Source organism: Silene latifolia, chromosome Y (genome assembly GCF_048544455.1).
Source record: "Silene latifolia isolate original U9 population chromosome Y, ASM4854445v1, whole genome shotgun sequence".
NCBI classification, from domain to species: domain Eukaryota; kingdom Viridiplantae; phylum Streptophyta; class Magnoliopsida; order Caryophyllales; family Caryophyllaceae; genus Silene; species Silene latifolia.
In genome coordinates this window covers 371,817,860-371,843,173 of record NC_133538.1, presented here as the reverse complement: position 1 = coordinate 371,843,173, position 25,314 = coordinate 371,817,860, and the positions used below count along the sequence as shown (strand labels likewise).

General features: G+C 39.2%; 1 non-coding gene across 1 annotated transcript; it reads right to left on the bottom strand.

Annotated features, from left to right (window-relative positions):
• Positions 1–24,109: 24,109 nt before the first annotated feature.
• Positions 24,110–24,216, bottom strand: LOC141635753 (small nucleolar RNA R71). Its single transcript, XR_012540416.1, has one exon. It is a non-coding gene; the product is annotated as a small nucleolar RNA R71 (small nucleolar RNA).
• Positions 24,217–25,314: the final 1,098 nt, after the last annotated feature.

Sequence of the window (25,314 nt, the reverse complement as noted above, 5' to 3'; positions counted from 1 at the left end):
GGTTCCTTCAACCATGCCGACGTCGGTATTCATCGGGTCACCCTCCTGCTGCAAGGATGGGCTCTTCCCCTTCCCTGACTTCTTTGCCACTTTGAGGGACTGCATGTTGCACCCTCTGGCGGATATCTGGGTGTTGACCACCTCGTCCTTCTCGTCCTTGGAGACGAGCTTATGCGCTTCCCCCCGGTCCGAGACATACATCAGTGTCAGGGCCCGGATTGACATTACTGCATCAGCCTCGCTTAGAGTGACGCGGCCTATGAGGACGTTGTAGGCGGACGAGCCGTCAATGACTACGAACTCAGATAGGACATTCTTCGCCGCATTCCCCTCGCCGAACATCACCGGCGATCCCGATCGACCCGGGGTACCAGCCGGCCCCTAAAAGTCTGTACAACGGATTGGTGCGGGGGCTCAAGTCTTCAACCTTGAGACCGAGGTTGAGAAAGCACTCCCTGAACATGATGTTCGTGTAGGCGCTGTGTCAATCGGGCACCTCTTGACCAGGTGGTTGGATATGTCCAAGTGGACTACAAGTGGGTCGTTGTGAGGGGCGATGACTCCCTCGTAGTCCTTCTTCCCAATAGTCATGTCGGGGATTTTGGAAGCGGGGACATTGTTTTGGGCACAAAGTTGATGGCCCGATACGGCTCGTTCAGGTGCCGTTTGTGCCCATGAGCGGACCCACCATTCTCGTTGCCCCGATGACAACATGGATCACTCCTATCCGTTCAAAGACGGATTTCTTATTTGAACCGCCGGCCTCGGTCTTTTGGCCTTTGGCGACATACTTGCCGAGGCTCCCCTTCCGGATTAGCTCTTCAATGGCATTCTTTAGATGCGGCAGGTTGTCGATAAGGTGACCGGTGTGGCCGTGGTACTCACGATCGGCTCGTGTCACCGTCTCCCTTCGGCTTGGGGGCCTTTCCCATTTTCGGCCCTCGCCTTTGCTCGGGCGAAGACCTCGGCGGCGAGATACAACCAGGGGGGTGTGATCACTATCCGCCTTTGGTGGTATGTTCCCAACTCCCCGGCGCCGCCGAGCTCGCTCGGCGGATCTATCGACCGTGACCTATTATTGTCACGGCGTCTTTCATCCGGTTGTCCCTCCGGTGGCTCTTCTTCTCTCGAGTGCCCGGCCTCGCCGTGGCCTACCCAGTCTTGTGATAGTCTTCCACCTTGATGGCCTGGTCGGCCATCTTCCTAGCGGCGTCTAAGCCCAAGCCGCCGCACTTGATGAGCTCGTTTTTTAAGTCTCCCCTTGGGAGGCCTTTCATCGCCGAAGGCCCGGCTCATTGTTCGGCTCACGAATCTCTTGAACCTTGGAGTCGAACCTCTTTACATAGCTTCGGAGAGACTCGCCTCCCTCTCGCTTGATAGTCGGGAGGTCCGATGTCTCCACGGCCCTCCTTTTATTGCAAGAGTACTGGGCTAAGAAAGCGTCCCTTAGGTCGGCGTAACAGTATACCGAGCCGTCGAGCAGCCCCTTGTACCAACTTTGAGCCATCCCATGCAAGGTTGTTGGGAAGACTCGGCACCAGACTTCGTCGGGTTGCTCCCACACCGACATGTACGACTCAAAGGCCTCGGCATGATCGGTGGGGTCGCTATCCCCCTTGTATGTGAACGCCGGCAACTTTAGCTTGGTTGGCACGGCGGTTTCAAGGACGTAGGCATTGAGGGGCTGTCTGACCACGTGTCGAACGACACGCGGCGATCGGCTCCTCGCATTCCTAGTCCGGCTCCTCTCCCCGTGGCGGGAAGGGCTTCTTCTCCGACTCTGGTGAGTCGGGCTTCTTCTCCGACTCTGGTGAGTCGGGCTTCTTCTTCGACTCTGGCGAGTCGGACTTCTTTCACTCCTGCGGGGGTGCCTCGTCGATCTTTGCGGCGACGCCGTCCTCCCGCGAGTGCGGGAAGGACTCAGGTCTACCACTAGCATTCCGGGCTCCTCCGGCGTCTTGACAGGCCAGCCTCTTCCGGTGCTCCATTTAAGTCTCTTGGAGTCACATTAAGGCCCCTGGTTTCTGGACGGGTTCCGCCGCTCTTGTCGGTGTGACAAAGTGTGAGCCGACGTACTACTAATGAGGTCCGGGAGTAGCTTCGGATTTTGCTACATCAACCACATGTCCCATGATGGTGACCTGGTTGGCGGCGCGGCGTATCTCGGTATTATTGGCATCCGTACTCCGGTTGAGTTACCCGGCCGGTGGAGGGCCTGCGCAATTCCGGAATCGTGGACGGTATCATCTTGGCAGAACTCGGTTTCGTCAGTTACGAATACCTCTTGTTGTTTTGACATCTTCTTAGCTTTTTGGGTGGGTTTTTGTTTTGGTTTTTTTTTTTGTTTGGGAATGAATGTGACTAGCTTCTAGTATCCGTCCCCACAGACGGCGCCAATTGTTCCGGGAGTAATTCCAGAGCAGTTATATGTTACCACCCGTGCTTGTAGAATGACGTCTTTAGTTGAATCCTCCTTGTGGTCTCCTGAAACGATGAACAAACTGAGGGCTCGGCTTTGGACCGAGCGAACTCACTCCGACGCTCAAGTCAGTAACTTAGAGAGGTAAGTTGTTGTTACTTGGCAAAGTACGTATTGTAGAGAGATAAGGAAGATATTACCAGATGAATAGTGATTCTTAGGTTAAATTGTGGATCCCTTACTCAATGAGAGTAGAGGAGTATTTATAGACTTTCACCTTTTGTCACGTAGTGGCCAAGTGGCCAAGTGGCTAGCAGGTGGAAAGACTGATCTACCCCTCGGCCGAGGGACCCATGGCAGGCCGGCGGGCCCTGTTGACTCACCGCCGAGGGGTCTTGGATATGAGTTCGCGGATGTGTGCCCCGGCTGGCTGGTTGCCCCGGCCGGGACCCATCTGACAGGCCGACAGGCCTCGTCGGTTAGACTGTCTAAGCCGTTGACTTGTTGTGTATATCTTTGACCTTGCTCAATATGTTGACTGGTCAGCGGGTGCAGAATATGCCCCATCACCATGTAAGATTAAAATCACATCCAAACACTTCTAATAACTTATCGTCCAAGAATGCAAAATATTTGGTGTATATAAACCCTGCAAAGAATCACTTCCCATTAACCTTTGGATGCCCCATCCTCATAAATTTATTTTGCATTAATTTTGTGAACCCGATACACTTTTATCCTATGAGATCTAATTTCGTGTTTTTTATTTTTATTTTATAGGAAACAATAACGAGAAGTCAATTTTTTTGGGAAAGGTAAGGAAAGTCATTTGAAGACGATGAATTGATTCATTGCAACATCAACGGTAAATTACTATGGACTCGGTAGTATTTTACTATGATAATAATGATATTAATGGAAGTCAGTAACTAACCTCCGTATTTAGTTTGATTGATGGTTTTGAATGTATACATCAAATTATATGTCGCCATTGACCTTTCTGATCTGATTAATACATACGTATGTTTCTTTACAGGAATGAAGCGGTCAAGCAGTAATGCATAATATCAACAATAATTTCGTCTTCACGAGTTATACTTGTGCAACTTCACCTCTCCGCGAAGGCCGAAGGTATTCGTCAAAATATTGGTAGCACTTGATAAATGATAAGTAAGACTTTATGAGCTCTTTAATTTTAGAGCTCCATTGCTAGCGTGTAGTTTGTGACGTACTCGGAATTTTTTAAATTTTTTAACATTGCGACTTTCGATTTTCAATATGTAAAGGATTTTTTTAATATATTTGTCTAATATATTATTATTTGTGAATGGTGTGTGTTAGTGTTTAATATATGTGGTTCCGCGATTATAAAAACTACATATTGATGTTTAATTTGCATGGTTACAGTTGCTTATTCCTGCTATCTCTTTAGTCTTGATAGAGAAGATAATTGATGATGTCAATTATTTCTATAATAACGACGAATATGTCCGTCACCAATGAGAATTTGTGATAAATATTTGGAGAATGTTGTTGTTAATCAATTTGAGGATCCTAAATAAAAAAGGACGTCTTAGTAGAGTTAAACCAGTTTCAAGACTATACAACTGGATGTACAATGAGCATTGTACATCCAAGGTTATTTTAGTCTTATTCCAAATACTTTTACAAATAAAATAAAATAACGTAATCCAATTTTGAATTTAATCCTCCTACTTTCTCTGACTGCTTCCATATTTTTCTAACTCCTCTCCATATTCATCCATCATCCACTTAATAAATCATATTCTCCTTTAAATTATTATAATGGAACAAATCATATGACGTTACTCGCGAGGAAAAAAAAATTTATCCAAAATTTTTAATACATAAAAATAGTTGAATCTCGTATTCTTTTTACATTAGCTCATATTTTTATCTTTATAGTTCATATTCTTATGTGCTCGTATTTTAAAGCTTTTGATCCTTTTAAGCTCGTATTCTTTTTAAATTAGCTCGTATTCTTATATTAATAGCTCATATTCTTATGCGCTAGTATTTTTAAGCTCGTAATCCTTTAAACTCGTATTTTTTTTACATTAGCTCGTATTATTATCTTAATAGCTCGTATTCTCATGTGCTTGTATTTTTAAGTTCGTGATTCTTTTAAGCTCGTAATCTTTTTACATTAGCTCATATTCTTATCTTAATAGCTCGTATTCTTATGTACTCAAATTTTTGAACTTGTATTCTTCTAATAATAGTTCGTATGATTAGTGTAGAAATTTACCTCAAAGTATTATTCGATCCATTTTTCTTCTTGATGATGTAAATTGCTTCTCGTTCACCAAAATATTATTAGATGCGTTTTTCCTCCTTGATTATGATGTCAATTGATTTCTTTTCACCATATTAAAATCAGAATTACGGATCGTTTAAGAGAAATTTAGAGAAGAGAAAGAGGGGGTAGAGTTTGTCGACTGGGGAGAAATTAGAATTAGGGAAAAATGAAGATGGGTAGAATTTTTTTTTTTTGGGCTTAAATAGTTTAATATGTAATATATGGGCCTGATGTACCATGCTTCCTGTACAACAGGATGTATGATCTTATTTGTGGAGTTAAACCCATAACAAGGACCTAAACTATAAGAAAATATAGCATCAAGGACCTAAACTTCTAAAGGGAAGCATCAAGGACCCGTGATTAACTTTTCCGTCAAATTTAACTAGGATAATATGATGGGGCCATGTTTGCTTTCTATGTGTCTTGATAATCCTACATGTGACAAAATAAAATTAGAATTTAACTAAGTGCATGTGGAATGTGGATTACTTTTTTTTTAAAAAAAAAATTACTCCCTTCTATTCTAGATAAGTGTCCCATTGTATGGATGACACAAGAATTAAGGAGAGGAGTTAAATAATATAAAGTATTGTGGTCGGGTAAGATAGTTAGAGAGAGGGAAAGTATTGTGGGGTATTCTTTTGAGTGGAGTGAATAAAATAAGTATTTTTGTGGGGTGAGGTGGGGTATTGTTGTGAGTTGAAGTGAATAAAATAAGTATAAAAGTTTATCAAAATAGACAATGGGACATTATTGTGAATAGACGAAAATGGACAATGTGATAATTATGTAGAATAGGATGGAGTACATAAGTTAAAAATAGACATTTATTTTTTATATCAAAACATAATAATAAAAAAGAAAAATGATTTTTTCTTAGTTAATGAACATTTTTTAGTGAATGTCAAATTAACATAGTTTTACGTGATTTAAATTATTTTTAAAAGCGTGGTTCGTATGTAAGGATGTCATTGAGGCGAGACGGTTGTGGATATAGGCTCCCCCGTATCTTTATCCACTAAGAAAAATTTGTACCTATACCCGTCGATGGCGGAGCAAGAAATTGAACTCAGGGAGTGAATTTATTTAAGGGGAGCGAACGGATATAAGGTACACGTGGAAAAAATTCGGAAAATTGAACTAAAATTTCCGATAATCATATCCCTCAGGGAGGGCAAGGGTCTCTAGCTCCACCACTAATACCCGTCCCACCATCATGGTGGGTAGAAGTTTCCAAAACCATACTTGCCCCAACGGGTGGTCGGGTGGAAATATAAAACTGTACTCGCCCTATTAACCCACTAAACCAAAATTTTATTTGATATGTTTTTTTTTAAGTTGGTTTAATCGCTATTAATTCAAATTTTTTAATTTATCTTATGATTTTACTTTTCACCAAAGAGAATACGGATAAATTGTGTAAGAACTTTACGAATATCCTCCTTTTTAAGGGGTAACTTGCTCCAAATGTTGAACATTTATTTTGAATTAGTCTTGTGTAAGGCGGTTTTACACTAATATAATTTTAAATTAATATAAATATAAATCTACTAGTGGGTAAAAATGGTTACTAAAAAAATCTCAATTTATTATAAATTTGAATAAACGTCTTGCACAATTATTTATCCTTATAAAGAATTAGTATAATTGAAAATATAACACTACAAAAAGAGTTAATTCATGGAAAAATACGTAAAAAATGGGTAGAAAATATAGAATATATGACGGCATTTTCAAGGCACATAACATAAGAAACAAACATGTCCCACCAATCATGCCGCCTCTCTATTAATTTTGACGGAAGAGGTTATTGGGGTCCTTGATGCTTCATGGTAGAAGTTTGGGTCTTTGATGCTACATTTATTCATAGTTTAAGTCCTTATTGTGTGTTTAACTTTGTGACACCCTCATACTCCAAGTGCCTTACCAGGACCACTAAAGGTATGAGAACGTTACCATCTCGGTTACCCGAGGCAATGATACTCAAATAGACAATAACGAAACGTATTTAAATGATAATAAAGTTTAAGTGATACAAGCCTAACTCTAAAAGCTGTTAAAAGGAAATACAAGGTTCTCAAAACTAAGAACTACCAAACAACTACAAAATGTTCGACACAACAGAAGACTTCTAAAACTGCAACGTGATGACTCATCCCAGTTATCCCATGCGCATCGTCTCATACCTGCTCAATAACTGCTCACCACCCCCGAATGGATCACCACAGTTTTTAAAACATTTAAACGGGGTCAGTACTGATTACACAAAAACAATAGCCGCAATGAAACAGGAACACAAACAGCTCAAACAGCTCAAACCAATCTCCAGTCTCCATCTCCAATCTCCACACAACTGACTACACACTAAAGTGTGTAGCCCTGCCAGAGTACCCATCGCAACAAGTACTCGACGCCGCCAGTGAAGGACCGCAGCCGTACCCACCAAATCCTCGCTCATCTCCATCGAACGATAAACCCAAGTTTCCTTAATGCGCACATCTCCTCCTGTGGCGGGTTCCACAAAGGGCGAACCAAGGGCGTGAAGCCACTCCCGCAAGTGACTCCACTCAGCCAGGTACGCGCCCCGAATATCACAGACAGTTATACAACAACAATCAACAATATAAACCAATAACCGTCACAATCACCAGCAATATAATTAATCAATAACCACATTACAACCACCACACACATCATGTAACTAATACTGAGTAGGGAAACTCTACCTGGAACAACAATCACCAAGATCGTCACAATCAGCTAATCAACATCGTCCTTCACTGAAATTACTTCCTATCAAACATACAATCATACAATCATAATCTAACATCAACAATACTCCCCAAAACCCTCAAATTACCCAATTAGGGTTTCAACTAAAATCAATGAAACGATATAAAAACTATACTAGAATATTACCCACAATGCGACGGTCTCAACGGCGTAAAGAACTCAGCGATCTGACGACTCTAGCCCTTAGGATTTGCCAATAACGAAAAGAATGAGAACGACGTAACTCTTTTTCTCTCTTAAAAGGTTTTAGAAAAGTGAAAACTGATTAAGAAGGATGACAGAATCCTTTTATACTATTAACGCATTATTAACAAAACCCGGCTAAAATCACCCGTAAAACACACTTACTCGATCGAGTAAGTGACATACTCGATCGAGTGCCCCTTACTCGATCGAGTGGCACATATACTCGATCGAGTATCCATCGGGCAGACTACTGTTTTGCGTAAAAACATACTTACTCGATAGAGTGAGCCCCACTCGATATAGTACCCATACACATAGAAAACCGTAGTATTACAGTCTTCCCTCCTTAAAAGGAACTTCGTCCGCGAGTTCAACCCATACATAAAAACAAACATACTAACTCGACTAAGACACAACAACGCAACTACGGACTCAAAACAAAGCCCTAACCTATAAAACATGAACTCTTAAAACCAACTCCACCAACTATGCTTACCTCCACAACACGGCTCACGATATTATATCAACTACATCATAGTCTCTCTCGACACCAACTTCAAACACTACCAACTACTATCCACAAACGCTGCTAGCTCCGTAACATATCATCCACTAGAAAATGCGATATCAAGACACTCATAACATCAAACGGAATGTTACATTCTACCACCCTTAAAAGGAACTTCGTCCTCGGAGTTTACTCACACTCATAAACATCGTCATCTCACTGTCAACACTCTCGAACTCCTAAACATCATCATCCAACTGTCAACACTATCGAAGTATTCTCACACTCCTAAACATCACACTACTACAAGCACGGTCATGACCTTTAATAAAATCAATCATAACAAATATTCATCCTTTATGCTACACTAACACTCTACTTCCAAATATACTACAACATGCACAACCATGAAACTCTCTTATATCGCATCCTGCTCCTCTTAAGACAAATGTTACGTCCTCGTAACTCACTAATACTCAATCCTTAGCTATATCTTCTCATTATCCTCATCAACATCACATGTCATAGATAACCGCCTATAATCTAAACACTCACCATTCCTATATCAAAGGCTCTCTTACATAAACAGTTCTCATACCTCAATTCACTCGGCACACCACCTAACCTATACCACAAAATCTTTAGCTTAACCAAAACTTCAATTGTTCCCTATTACCGCCAAAACGACATAGTCCTTTATACATGCACCTATCTCCATACTCAGAACTCACGATCCACAATTATTACACACACTCACACGAGGTCCTCAAGTTCTCCCTTTTATTACCACAAACTCATCCACAACTTACCATGATACTAATGTCCAACACCCTATACTCACTGTCTCAACAAAAGATTATGGACCACCTGCAGCTTTCAGATCTGTACAACACATGTTCCACGAATCACTTGCCATTACTAAGTCAACCAATGCTTCCTCTAAAAGAACATCACAAGTACTCCAACAACTTCTCACAACTGTGTCCCATTAATAGGATATCACTATACCATGACAAGAAAGAAAATATACACAACTCTCTTCCATATCATACTCTACCCTTACTCCCAAACTGAAACTGGTAAGAAACATCAATAAACAAAACAACCGTCTATCTGTCCAAACGGAAACTCACAGGAAACAGCAGGAAACAAAACAACAATCTATGTATAACTGGTATGTACTTTCGAAACTCGAATCGTAATCATCCCGCCTACTCCACCACAACCAGTGACGGCATCGCAACACAGCCACCAACAGCCGCACCGCAGCGCGAAAATACCCGCATCACAACACGAAGTACCGTGCCCGGATCACCACCCGAGGCACAACAACCACATCGATAGACATCACAGCCACATACAATTCCCATAAACACTGACTCAGTATAACTTTACGGACAAGAAAACTTAGTCAAAACTGTTTTACTAGATCACAACACAACATATTATACTGAATAAACAGACAAGGATCTCATGAATATCATCCATACCTTTTTACGGAATAAACATATATCACAAATACACATACAAGTATAACTAGCCATGCCAGATCACCCAAACTATCACTTTTGAACATCATTCCATTAGTTTACCGTACCCAACATATATCACAAAACATTCACATAACAACTTTATAACTATCATGACATCATACCACTTATCGTGAGGTCAGAACCTTACACCAATGTTTATACACATCATAGACCCATAATCACATCCAACTAGTCAATCCTGATCACGTAAGTTACCACTTGATAAAGGTTACCTCTCGCCCGAGCTTAACTCGCATGCCCTTCATAACATATTCTGCCATTAGCATACCATCACCTCCTGCCAAGTATAACCATACCATTAATATTCAACTAGTAGCACCCGCCTCATATCACCACATCTTATACTTCCTCCCAAACGTAGATATCACTCCGGCCTCTACAAAATCAACCTCTTCAGAATTGTTATCCTTCTTATCTATCATCACCCTTAACCACTAGTGACAACACCACAATACCCCCACAGCTCGTATAACAAACCTTTTACACGCATCTCTAAACATCACGGTTTCTTTCCTATCTTTGGTTAACATCCCAAATAACGAATATCAAATCCATCAACAAAATTTACCTCAACACTATTCCCAATTCCATCCTTAATTGCATCGTCACCCAACTCACCACCAAGATCTCATATCATGTAAGTTCTTTACCCGGCTTCTTACTTTCCTTAATTCACCAAAACTCATGACTAATCATATTGTCCTGAAACTCCTGTATAACCATTAACTAACATCCTCATGATAGTATCATACATCTGGACGATTCCTGACTTCTATATTACATAACTCCGATCAACATCCTTCTCGGCTTGCTTTTATCCTTCTTATCTCTTTACATTCAACAATACCAATTAATGATTCAACTCCTTATTTCATCTACCTAACTCTTTAGTACTCCGGTTACTTTCTCATTGGTCCAAAACTCAAATCTCATTATTTCATATCAGTATCATCTCACTCTTTCTTACTATAGATCTTTTCTTATCATGTTATCACTCACACTTATCAATAATCAGTCCAGACCACCTCATGCTATCACTCACACTGATCTCCAATCACCCTTTTTTTTTTTAGAATCCCCAAAACTCATTTCATAACTTTACTTGCCCAAGGAAATCACACATTAGTTTCACCTCTTGATAATGCAAATTCCCAAACTCACTCACTATCTGCAAATCCACGTAGCGACATGTCTCCATGAAGTTCGCTATATACCACTCTTCACACACTACAACAAATTGTCACTTGCGCCACGGGAATTTATAATTCGTGGCTAAAATCTGCTTAGCCATGGGAAAAATTTATTCATTATTTTGGAAAAAATTTTATGCCACGGGATGACTTTTCCCGTTGCAAAAAAGTCACTTGCGCCGCGAAATAGGCTACACCCGTGGCAAATAATCATTTTAGCCACGAACTATGTCAAACCCATGACGAAATTTTAATTACCCATGAATTGTTCCGTGGCAAAAAAAAAAAATTTAGCCACGAACTAACAAACTTCCGTGGCGAGTATCTTTTCCGACTTAAATTAAGATATTTTCATGTTAAGGCAAACCTAAAATCTAAAAGAAATTTAATCAAATATAAATAATATGAAAATGCATTTAAATTTAAAACTTTGCAAACACTTTGATTAATTTAATTAATATTTTTTTATTGTTTTATTTACTTTAATAAGATTTTAAAATTTTTCAAACTTATATGCAAGCAAAGAAAAGTTTATCGTCTAAATTTTTATATTGTTTTAGAAATCACAATTACGTTTTGCAGGTTTTTCAAAACATTTCTAATTTAATAAATTTATTTTAATATATAATTCTGTTTATTAGAGTCGTGAGTTTCTTTTAATTTTTTAATTAAAACATTATAATCTTGAATAACAATCTTAAATGATCGTATCACATTTAAGGACATAGCATATAAAATTAAATAAATAAGTTATTTATCATCTATCTTTGATAAATCTAAAATAAACATATTGTCCAATTGGTTCATTCAAAATTTGATTTACAACTTTATTTGTAAGATATTAATAGAAAAATTTGAATTTGATATAAAATTTAACTTGGTGAGAAAAAAGTTTGGGAAAATTTTTTTTAGGAGTGAAAAAAAAACGACAATTAGATTACAAAATTGATTAAATAAAATAAGTGCGCTGAGAAATAAAAGAAAAAAATGATCTTCCACAAATAAATTAAGGAAAAAACATATCGGAAAAATTATCAATATAAAAAATTCAAGGGTTAATTGATAAACAGTAACAATATAAGGACCCTTTTTCATAATCAGTACCAACATAATCAATAATAAGTAATCACTACCAAAATATTAACTTTTTTCTACGATCGGTACTAAGTCGCCTGAAAATCTAATCTCAACCTACTTGAAAAAGTCCAAAAAGCCATCATTCAAGTACAAATCTCCACTCGGCCACTTCCAAAATCCCTCTCTTAGATGAAAACACCTTTAAAGTAGAAAAAAAAATTAGAGTAAGAAGGCGATTTGGTACCTATCGTAGAAAAAATTTAATATTTTGGTAGTGATTACTAATTTTTGATTATGTTGCTATTGATTATGAAAAAGATGACTAAAGTTGGTAATTTTATCAATTCACCCAAAATTCAATGTGGAGAAATTTTTTTCTTTGAAAATGAGTACATCACCGGGAAAATATAGAAATTATAATAATTTAAAGTCACATGTGCAAATAATGTGAAAAATTTGAGATAAAAACGATAAATCATCACAAAGAGAAATCAGTTTAGGAAAATAAGAGATTCTGTTGTATGATAGTGTTTTTTTCGTGTTTTTTGAGTAAAAAGTGACTACTTTTTGGATAATAGTGACCAATTTGGGGGGAGGGTGGGGGGGAGACCTTAAGTTATAAAAAAGTGGTCATTATTTTACCAAAAAATGCTTAATTTTTTATATCGTAGGTACCGCGGTCATACAATAGCATTTGCGTAAAAAAATATACGAAAAAATGAGTAGAAGAGAAATGAAAATAAGAATGTCGATAAACTAAAGAAATAAAAAAAATGTTAGGAAAACACGATTAAATTTACTTTTTAGAGAAAATGGTTTTGCTAACTTGGGCAAAAAAATGACGTCAAAATCATTAGTCGGGAGGGTATCATCGAAAATTTGATTGTTTTGGCCAAAATAATGTTATTCCCGCAAAAATTCGTAAATCATGTAACATTTTTGTAATTAAATAGTACTAAAGATAAATTTTGAAAGAAAAAAAATAAACTTAAAAGGATTCAAAGTACTAATTATATCAACAAAGTTAACTTTCAGTTCCAGTAGCACATCAAAAGAACTCTACAGTTAAGCGTGCTCAGGTGAGAGTAGTGTTGGGATGGGTGACCTCTTGGGAAGCCTCTTTGATGCGCGCGAATGCATAACCGGTGAAACCAAAGAACGTTCAAATGAATCGAGTTAACTAGCGAAACCAGTACCGAAATTGTCACGATTCCATATATGATAAAATATCGATCGTGAAAAAAAATTATTTAACATTTTATTTATTTAATTTTCATATATATTTTTTGCCACGGGAATTATTTTTTGGCCACGGGAAATTTTTGGCCATAGGAGTTATTAGCCACGAGAGAATCTGTGGCCAAAAATTTAATAATAGCCACGTTCTTGTTTTTCCCGTGGCTATCTCTTTGCCACTGCCACTTGCGTCACGGAAAGTATTCCAGTGGCCAAATGATTTAGCCACGGAAATTTAACCCTTGCGCCACGAATTTAGCTAAAATTTCCGATAAACTTAGGGCGGAGCCAGAAATTGAACTTAGAGCGTGAAATTTTTTAAGGGGAGCGAACGGATATAAGGTACACGTGGAAAAAATTCGGAAAATTTAACTAAAATTTCCGATAATCTTATCCCTCGGGGAGCGCGAGGGCCTCTAGCTCCACCACTGATACCCGTCCCACCACCATGGCGGGTAGAAGTTTCCAAAACCATACTTGCCCCAACGGGTGGTCGGGTGGAAATATAAAACGGTACTCGCCCCATTAACCCACTAAACCAAAATTTTATTTGATATGTTTTTTTTTTAAAGTTGGTTTAATCGCTATTAATTCCAATTTTTTTTTAATTTATCTTATGATTTTACTTTTCACCAAAGAGATTACAGATAAATTATGTAAGAACTTTACGAATATCCTCTTTTTAAGGGGTAACTTGCTCCAAATGTTGAACATTCATTTTGAATTAGTCTTGTGTAAGGCGGTTTTACACTAATATAATTTTAAATGAATATAAATATAAATCTACTAGTGGGTAAAAATGGTTACTAAAAAAATCTCATTTTATTATAAATTTGAATAAACGTCTTGCACAATTATTTATCCTTATAAAGAATTAGTTTAATTTTGAAAATATAACACTACAAAAAGAGTTAATACATGGAAAAATACGTAAAAAATGGGTTGAAAATATAGAATACAATTGGTCTCCCTTGTGACGGGTTACCATTTGTGGCGGATATTTTGTGAGATAAAATGGTAACAAAATGGGTTAGTGGAGAAAGGGGACCACATGAATAGTGTTGAAGAGAGAGAAAAAGTTGGTACTTTGTGAGGTAAAATGGTATCCGTCACTCAAGAGTGACGGATATGTGCCGTCACAAACAAGAATTTGTGTATAGAATATATGACGGCATTTTCAAGGCACATAACATAAGAAACAAACATGTCCCACCAATCATGCCGCCTCTCTGTTAATTTTGACGGAAGAGGTCATTGGGGTCCTTGATGCTTCACGGTAGAAGTTTGGGTCCTTGATGCTACATTTATTGATAGTTTAAGTCCTTATTGTGTGTTTAACTCTGTGACACCCCATACTCCAAGTGCCTTACCAGGACCACTTAAGGTATGAAATTGTCACCATTTCGGTTACCCGAGGCAATGATACTTAAATAGACAATAACGAAACGTATTTAAATGATAATAAAGTTTAAGTGATACAAGCCAAACTCCAAAAACAGTTAAAAGGAAATACAAGGTTCTCAAAACTGACAACTACCAAACAACTACAAAATGTTCGACACAGCGGAAGACTTCTAAAACTACAACGTGATGACTCATCCCAGTTATCCCATGCGCATCGTCTTATACCTGCTCTATAACTGCTCACCACCCCCGAATAGATCACCACAGTTTTTAAAACATTTAAATGGGTCAGTACTGATTACACAAAAACAATAGCCACAATGAAACAGGAACAAAAACAACTCAAACAGCTCAAACCAATCTCCAGTCTCCATCTCCAATCTCAGCACAACCGACTACACACTAAAGTGTGTAGCCCTGCCAGAGTACCCATCGCAACAAATACTCCACGTCGCCAGTGGGGGACCGTAGCCGTACCGACAAAATCCCCGCTCATCTCCATCGAGCGATAAACCCAAGTTTCCTTAATGTGCACATCCCCTCCTGTGGCGGGTTCCACAGAGGGCGAACCAACGGCGTGAAGCCACTCCCGCAAGTGACTCCACTCAGCCAGCGACGCGCCCCGAATATCACAGACAGTTATACAACAACAATCAACAATATAAACCAACAACCGTCACAATCACCAGCAATATAATTAATCAATAACCACAATACAACCACGACACACATCATGTAACTAATACTGAGTAGGGAAACCCTACCTGGAACAGGAATCACCAACATCGTCACAATCGACTAATCAACATCGTCCTTCACTGAAATTACTTCCTATCAAACATACAATCATACAATCACAATCTAATATCAACAATACTCCCCAAAACCCAAAAATTACCCAATTAGGGTTTCAACTAAAATCAATGAAACGATAAAAAAAACTATACTAGCCCTTAGGATTTGCCAATAACGCGAAGAATGAGAACGACGTAACTCTTTTCCTCTCTTGAAAGGTTTTTAGAAAAGTGAAAACTGATTAAGAAGTATGACGGAATCCTTTTATACTATTCACGCGTTATTAACAAAACCTGGCTAAAATCACCCGTAAAACACACTTACTCGATCGAGTAAGTGACATACTCGATCGAGTGCCCCTTACTCGATCGAGTGCCACACGTACTCGATCGAGTACCCATCAGGCAGACTATTGTTTTGCGTAAAAACATACTTACTCGACAGAGTGAGCCCCACTCTATAGAGTACCCATAGACATAGAAAACCATAGTATTACAAACTCATTGTAACGGCTACCCGAGCCCTGGCAAGGTTGCTTCATCAACATGGTGCTTTCGCTTGCTTTGATTTTGCAGCATGGTAAGTCTATCTACATTTATTGTTTCTTCTAACAAAGCTTGAGTAGAACAAAATGAGATGATTAAAATGACTTATTGAACTGGTTGTGCTTTAAAGTGGAGCATACGTGAAGATCGATATGAAATCCGGAGAATTAGATGGATTCGATGCAGTGTTCATTAGTCCACACAAATTTATCGGAGGATCAGGCAATCCAGGGAACTCTCCCTCTACACAGTAGCGTAGTCAGGATTTACGGTGAAAAGGGGGCGAAAAATTCCAACGAGGGCAAACAAGAAATGTCATAAGATAAATTCTAATTTTTTTTTTTGGAGTTTAAACTAAAAATTACGACATTCGACCACTTCTGTAATACTACGGTTTTATGAGTCTCTGGGTACTCTATCGAGTGGGCCTTACTCTGTTGAGTAAGGGTGTTTTGATTTACGAAACAGTATTCTTTCTGTAGGGCACTCGATCGAGTAGCCTTGGTACTCGATCGAGTAAGTGGCACTCGATCGAGTACGTTAGTTACTCGATCGAGTAGGTCGGTTAACGGGTAATATTTTGACGGGTTTTGTTAATAATGCGGATTAGTACTTATATTAAGTCGTCTTCTTTGTTGGGATTCATTAATCTCATATGTTTACATATTCATAGTATGATGATTTAATTTAGTCATAAAATTAAAATGGATCTTATGCATGCAAAACTATTACAAAGTATAAGAAGAAAAATCAATTCTTACATTGATGATGTCGGATAAATGGGCACTAGTAAGTTCACCTTCTTACTAGATCTTGAGCTTTCCAAAATGGAAGAATAAGATTCAAGTTTAGAATCTCTCCTAAGGAATTATACCCAAGGAATACCCTTAATGATTTTAATTAATATATGACTAGTACTGATTAAAACAAGCTTAAAGTTGACACAAAAATGGTGATTTTGTTCTCTCTTATTTCGGCTAAGAGGAGAGGATTTTTATGAGTTTTCTTTCTCTAAAATGTTTCACAATTTTTAGAGAGTGGTTGAATGATACTACACTACAAGAATATCAATGTATGTAGTGTAAAATTTTTTTAAGAGAAAACCCTCTTGTTTTCTCTCTTAAAAATCGGGTGGTAAGGGGGATTTTTTGGCCAATGCATGGTCTTGTTCTTCTCAAGAATAGGCTAGATATGCAAGGCTATATATTAGATTTAATCATTATGTTTTTATTTAAAATAAAACACAATATCAACCATAATCCCCTCCATAATTTCGGTACATGTGTATAAAATGGTTAGTCCATTTTATTTTGTCATTTGTCAATTTTGTCACATGTTACATGTTACATGACATGTCACAATGCAATTTATTTTTAACATATTAAAAATCAACATATTAATAAAATATTTCACATTGTGGACATGGCCCACTTGCAAGCCCAACCGATCTGTGGACATACAGCGGTCTTTTGAAAGCCACGCTCGGCGGCGTAAAAATGCTTTCGACCGGATCATTTTAGATCGGTCGGTTTCGTCTCGGTAAGGGTCTCGAAACGATTAGATATGTTCGGAGTTGCCACCAAGCATTTGTGGGATGCTTGGAACCCGTTCGAATCCACTTTATACCTCGGTCAAACGAAGCACAAAGCAGTGTTTGAAATAGGTACTAAAGATAAGGAATCATCCCTCTTTAGCATCCTATCTCTAGAATGACTCTCGTACGCCCTGGATAAGGTCGTCCACTATCCAAAGTTTCTGAGTAAGAGGTGAAGGTACGCATTGGGAAGCCCTTTAATCAGACACCCAATCCCGTCCACGGTAGCGGCCTCTACTGATCGATCTTGGTTGGTTGAATGCAAAAGTTGCACGGTTGAGTTCTGACCAGGGCACCCCATTGAGGCGCGAGTCTTTGTGCACAATAAGGGGCTTCTACCTCGGGCCAAAACTCAGTTTTGACTCGTTTATCCCATGTTTAGGATCGTGTTATGCATGTTTTAGCATGTTATAGTCATAAAACAAATGAAGACGTGATAAAAGAAGGATTTTTACAACCTCATACTTACATGTTTGATTACGGCGAGAAACCGACGTAAGTGTAACAACTCGTTTGGTAGGAAAAGACTGGGTTTAAAACCGTTTTGGTAAGTAAAAAGAGTGTTTTATTAAGATTAGTGACAGTGTAGTAGTCGAAGTGGTCGGTCAAGTGATTTAATGCACGATGACGCTACCAAACAATGTGTAAGGCTTGTATTTACGATCTGTAGGTCGTAAATACGCGTCGGATTGTGACTTAAGAAGTCGAGTCGAGAATTTTAAGAGAGAAAAGAGGGGGCGGACACTCGCGTAAGTTCTCAAATGGGGGCATTTGAGGGGTATTTATAGGAAAATTAGTGGTTGTGTGAGTTTTGAGCGACGTGGCCACCTGGGCTGCTCAAAGAGGCGCGAGCCAAGTCGCGGGACTTCGAGTTGTCATGTCACTTTCACACAAGTTCAATCATGATTTGTTCTATTATATGATGTTTTACATCCTATTTTACACGCATTTCAGAGCTCATTTATGTAGTTTAAGGCTACTATTTGCCCCATTTCGTCTACTTTCGTATTTTTATGTAATATTGCAGATTTATGCGGAAATGAGTAGATTTTGAGCCAAATCCGTCCCCGAGTACCTTGCACTGCATTTGACGTAAAGTATTTACTCAAGGAACGAGCTTGGTGCGCATTTCGAGGTCCGAAAGACAAATCTACGAGAATTTAGAAGTCGAGTATCAGCTAAAGCAGTCGATCGACCGCTACCTATGGTCGATCGACCATACCACGACTTCCAGGAGCCACTGTTCAGAGCTTACCAGTTGATCGACCATCCTCAGTAGTCGATCGACCAAGCCGCTAATCTGCGTGAATTAAAAGATCGAGAATAAGCAAGCCCATAGTAGTTAGGTTTTGGCAATAAGAACTACGTTGTATTCTATATAACGTATGCTAGGTTTTGAGAACATTCATTCAGTTTTTTTCATCAGTGTTAGATCACGAAATTTGTTAGGGTTCTTTAGTTTACAAATATTTCTTTCACTAAAAGTTACATTGGCATTCGGTTTTCCGATCTTTTTTCCTGCAATTCTTCTACTGGTATTCCTTTATTCACTATTTCAATTTTATTGCTTAATTCGTTTGTAGCTAGAATTGATAGAATAGTTTCCCGAAGCCATAATTATCGTTTTATGCTAATCTTTTGTTCCGTTAATTTAAGCATGAATTCATTAGTCTATTTCGTTAATATTGTTGTTGTTTTTATTAATATCATGAGTAGCTAAATTATTCGTGCTAGGATGTAGGGGAACTGTAGGTTAGGCGGCATTAGAATAGGGAACCCTGAATCGCGCCACGGTCGATCGACCGCCTACCTTGGTCGATCGACTGGCCTCGTGAGATATGATTTGTTTTAATTAATTTAATTTCTATGTTTGACGAATCGAGTGCACGCGACTAGTTAAATGTCTAGGATTTGACCGACCCAATAAAGATCGAAAGATAGGGAAGGGAGATAGCCTACCTAATTTAGACGACTAGATTAACGAGATCGAAAGATAAGTTAGTTTAGACCTTTAGTCACTTTTCAGAACGAAAGTTAGTAATAGTGATATTAGGGACTTGTAGCGAGATCGAAAGATGCTACCTGTGAGAGTAGACCGAGAGGACCTCGTATTTTCCCGTCTCACGTGTTTGTTTTAGACCTACCTAGTTTGCTGCCGCCGAAACTATTGTAAACCGACCATCCTTGCACCCTTTTAATAATTGTTTTATCCGTTTATTTAGTTTAGCTATAGACCACTCAAATCAATCAACCCCCACTTTCGTTACCTTAGACTGAAATTAGACAACTAATAATTATATCTGCCTCTCTGTGGTTTGACCCTGTTACCACTAGCTTCTGTTAGTTTTAATAGGTATTATAAATATTATTTTTGGTACTCACAATGACGGGTATCAAATTTTGGCGCCGTTGCCAGGGAGGCAATTGTTCTAATTTTTAGTTGTTTTATTTTAGTCTGCTTCTTAGTTTAAGGGACTTTTGTTTCTTAAACTATTCTCATATTCTTTTTTTAGTTTCCTCTTATGCGCATGTCACAGGGTGGTGAATTAGTACCGTTCAATCCTGAGATTGAGAAGACTTTGCGCGAGTTGAGACGATCATCTAGGATATTGCCGACAGAGGAAGAGCTGAGTACTCTGTCTAGTTACTACGAGAACGAGCTGTTCGAGGAGAATCCGCCTTCATCTCCTATTTCTACTTCATCAGCTGAGACCGTCACTTCTCCATATTTTCTAGAGATGGCTGAAGAAGCAACTATAGCAAGCCATTCTGAGCCGACAGCTGCAAATCTATACAAGGGTTTTGAATTACCGGGAGCTGATAGGAAATTCGAACCGAAGCCTTCTTATATCAACTTGGTTGAGAGAAACCAATTCGGGGGAGCTGCAAATGAAGATGCAGCCAAGCATATGGAGATATTTATCGATTATTGCTGCTCTATACCCCCGCCGACCGGTGTGACCCAGGACCAGGTAAAGGAGACAATGTTTATATTCTCACTCCGCGATGCTACAAGGGAGTGGTATAGAGACATGGATCGAGCTGCTAATGGGATCACCGATTGGAATTCTTTGGCCTTGGCATTCTACAAGAAATATTTCTCTGCCTCAAAGACAAATGCTATTAGAGCTCAGATCACGAGCTTTAAACAGGGTCCGGATGAGAACTTTCATGAGGCGTGGGTCCGTTTTAGGAAGCTGGTGCGAACCATTCCGCATCATGGGTTTGAGAAGTGGAGCCTATGATATCAGTTCTACAATGGGCTCTATGACGATTAGAGGGCTATCCTGGATGCGGCAGCCAGTGGCCGATTCCAGGAGAATATGGGAGAAACAAAGGGGTGGAAGATCATTGATGACTTGGCCACCCACAAAGCTGAGTATGGAAATTCCAGGGGAAATCAAAGGAGAGCTGCTGAATCTCCTTCTGTAGTAGCATTAGAGGCTCTCACAGCGAGATTTGATAAGTACGAGTTGGGAGGAGCTTCAAAAGGAGGGATCTACCATGTGAATGTTGTTTCAGACGGTCCTTTCGTCTGCAAAAGATGTGGAGCTGAGGGACATGTTTCAGACAACTGTCCTAATCCCTTTGAGTCCTGCGCTGCCTTTCAACATTATAGGCAGACAAACACTTACTATGAGCCGAATGTCCATCCAAACTTGAGGTGGAGTAGCCAAAGTGTCTTAAATCCAACTCAACCTCCACAGCAGCAGCAGCAGCAACAGAATTATGTGCCCCCTCATAAGCAACATCAATTCCAAAAGCCTTCTATGTTCCTCGGCAGTAGCAGCAATCCCAAAATTCTGAATTTGCCGAGTTGAAGAATTTGTTGTTGAAAGAATCCCAAGCTAGAGAGGCCGGGATGAAGATGTTGGAGAGCCAAATTGCTCAATTGGCAAGCAAGAATACAACCCGAGCTCCGGGACATTTACCGACGCAGACGGAGCAGAAAGAGACCCTTAATGCTATCACCTTGAGGACTGGGTCTACCCTTGATGGGCCCATTATGGTTGAGGACGTGATCTGACCATAATTAGCGCATATTTAGCCCCCGAATTAGCCTTGTTCCCATGCTTTTTAGTGCATATTTGGGTCATTTATTATCTTTAGTTCTTTGTTTTGCATATTCTTTGAGATTTTGATCCCTTGGTAGGAAAGGAGTAAGAATCTTGCATTTTCATGGCTAAACGAGACTAAATTGATCGAATTCAATGACCAAGCATCAAGGAGCGACAAGATTAGAAGGCCTTTGTACATATGATAGTAGATGAGCAATGTTGAGAAACGATCCTTGAGTCCCCAAGGAAATCCCCAAGGAATTTATGAAGAAAAGGGAAGAAAAGAAGAAGAAGTCTTGCTGAGGCACAATCCGTGCGGATTGTCTACAATCCGGCCGTCCTCCACCTGCACAATCCGTGCGGTTTTCCACCAAGATGCTCGGATTCCATCACCACAATCCGCCCGGATTCTCTTGAATCCGCTCGGGTTACATCGCCAGAATCCGCCCGTCCCGACCCTAATCCACCCGGATTCCTCTACAGCGCGATTTCCTCTTCTCCAAGCTACGAAGAAAGAAGCCCTTCCTTCGAAAAATACCGGCTCCTCCCTGCTCAATCTAAAAAGTGTAATTACTAGTTTAGCCCTTAGTTAACCCTAATGCATCCCCCTAATTTCCACTATAAATACCCCATTAGTCTAATTAGAAGAGCATGTTCTTCTTATCAACAATTAGAGTAGTTAATATCAATCAAATCTCTCTTTAGTTTTGTAATCAACAATTAATCAAGTTCTAATACAAGTTTTATTTCCTTAATCTCTCTCTTGTTCATCCTTTATTTTTGGGTAATTGAAGATTATTTGGGTTATTATTGGGAGATTGACAACCACTCAATCAAGCATTCAAGTACTTCTTTTATCTTTGCTTTATTATTGGAATCATTAGTAGGTATAATTCTCTTAATCCCTTTTTAATTATTGTTAATTACTTTCATTTATTCATCATGTTTCATTTTGTTGGTATGATTGACAACCTTGCTAGCATGATCAACATGATAATGAGTGAGTAGTCTATTAGCTAGGGTTAATGGGTGATTAGGAGAAACCAACATGGGGAATGATTCATGCTTAAATTAATATGCTTTCATGTTTTATTTGCTTGCTTGTTTTGATCTCAACTCATGCACATGTTATATTTGATGAAATGCTAAGCCTATGAATCCTTGCATTTACCACCATCTCCTATATTTTCAATGAGACTTGTAAGACATAACCCAACTCGAGTCTCATTAGACCATGCATGTTGTTGAGTAGGGAAGATTAAGTCGACTTGTAGGTGTTGTACAATCTAATCGATTCGGCTCCAGGACCCAAACTTTCCTAGGATTGTAAGATATAACCCAACTCAATCCATCACAACAATAATTGCTTGCTTATAATTTGAGAACATGTTTGTATGATCAATTCCCATAATTCCCCTATGATCCCATGACACCCTAGTGCTTTTTAATCAATTGTTTACACCCCTTTTAATTCATCTTGTTAGTTTATTTTCATTGTTATTCTAGTTAGTGACCTTCTACATCAACCTAATTTGTGACACCCCCAAGACACCACTAGTTTCAATAGAAATCTCATTTCAATACCCGTCCCTTGGGATCCGACCTTTACTTGCCTCTTTACTAATTGTAGAGTTGTTTGTGAAGCTATAAATTGTGTTTTGATTCGGACGTGACCCAACGACCACACCTTTAATTGTGAACACGAAACGGACCGATCAAAAATGGCGCCTTGCCGGGGACGGTGTTTGTTTGATTTAGATTTCCTTTTTATTGTTATTAGTTGTGTCTTTCTTCGCCTTGGGGAAGTAAAACTCCTCAAGGTTTGTTCTAATTGTTTTCGAGTTGTTTGATATTTTGCATGTCTAGAAGGTCACAAGGTGATTTGTTACCTTTTGACCGTGAAATCGAAAGAACCTTGACGAACAATAGGAGACTTGTTAGGAGGAATTTAAGAGGTATTAGTGAAGTTGTTCAACCAACTATTGAGTTCGTCAACCCTTTTGAAATAGAAGGAGAGGAGAACCCATTAAACAATACCCCAAAAAATCAACCTACAATGCCTAAATTCTCGTCACACTCTGTACCCACCGAGGAGAATTTACCCAATGGTACTCCTACACCACAACATCTAACCGGAAATTTTATTGCCAAATCCGCCTTTATACAATTAGTCGAAAGGAGCCAATTTGGGGGGATGCCTAGTGAAGACCCTCATTCTCATATGGAAACCTTTTGCGACTATTGTGATGCAATCTCTCAAACCGGTGTGACTCAAGACCAAATTAGATGGGTCTTATTTCCTTTTTCTCTAATCGGCACCGCGAAACAATGGTTGAAGGGCCTTGACAAGGCCACTCTCGGAATAGATTCTTGGAAGAAGTTGGCTCTAACTTTATACAAAAAATTCTACCCACCGGAAAAGACTAACATGCTAAGAGCTCAAATTACGGGTTTTAAGCAAAGGGATGAAGAATCTTCGTATGAAGCTTGGGAGCGGTTCAAGGGAATTTGTCGCTCATGTCCTCACCATGGACTTAGCGAATGGTTTTTGGTACAACAATTTTGGAATGGTTTATATGAAGATTCAAGGAACATTCTCAACATGGGATCAAATGGAATGTTCACCGAAGTTGATGACAATCAAACATGGAACAAGATTGAGGAAATGGCGGTCCATAACTCACAATATAGTAGACCTCGCAAGGCTACTAGAGGAGGAAAGCATGACGTGGACTCCGTTACTCAATTGGGTGCTCAACTTAGTGCTCATATCGACACAATCAATTTGAAGTTTGAAAAAGCTATGGCTAGACTTGAAGAAGTCTCAAAATCACCAAAGCATCATGTTAATGCCATGACGGCATCCTCATCAATCCCAAGTGGGATATGTGAGAATTGTAAAACTTTGGGACATGACCAAAGTGAATGTAGGGGAACAAATGAACAAGTGAATGCTTTCCAAGCATACAAGAGTGGTACCCCTTATTCCAACTATTACAATGAAAACACCAAATTCCATCCAAATCTCTCATACAAAAGCCAAAATGTCCAAAACCCTCAAACAACATACACTCCACCACCCATGAGAAACCAAAATCAAAGACCCTTTTACAATCAAAACCAAGGTTACCAAAATCAAAATCCATACAATCACCAAAATGACCAAGGTTTTGATGTCCAAAAAGCGGTCCTCCAAATGCAAAAGAATCAACAAGAATTTTTCACTCAAATGCAAAAAGATAGCCAAGCAAAGGAAACCACCATCAACAACATCCTAGCTCACACCAAGATATTGGAAACACAATTGACTCAACTAGCATCTTCAAGCTCACAAAGACAAAAGGGGCAATTACCACCTCAAAGTAATCCCCCTAGACATGAAACGGTTAGTGCCATTCACTTGAGAAGTGGTACAAGGTATGAAGCACCGAGGAAGCAAGTTGAGGATGAAGTTGTGGAAGCTAGTGATAAGGAAGAAATGGTGCAAAACTCCAAAGATGGAGAACCATCAAAAGAAGAAAGTTCAAAGAAAAATGAAGACAAGGTCAAGGAGAAGGAGCCCATTGTGATTAGACTTCCTTTTCCAAGTCGTCAAGCCAAGCCCGAATTTGATGATCAACTTGGAAAGTTCAT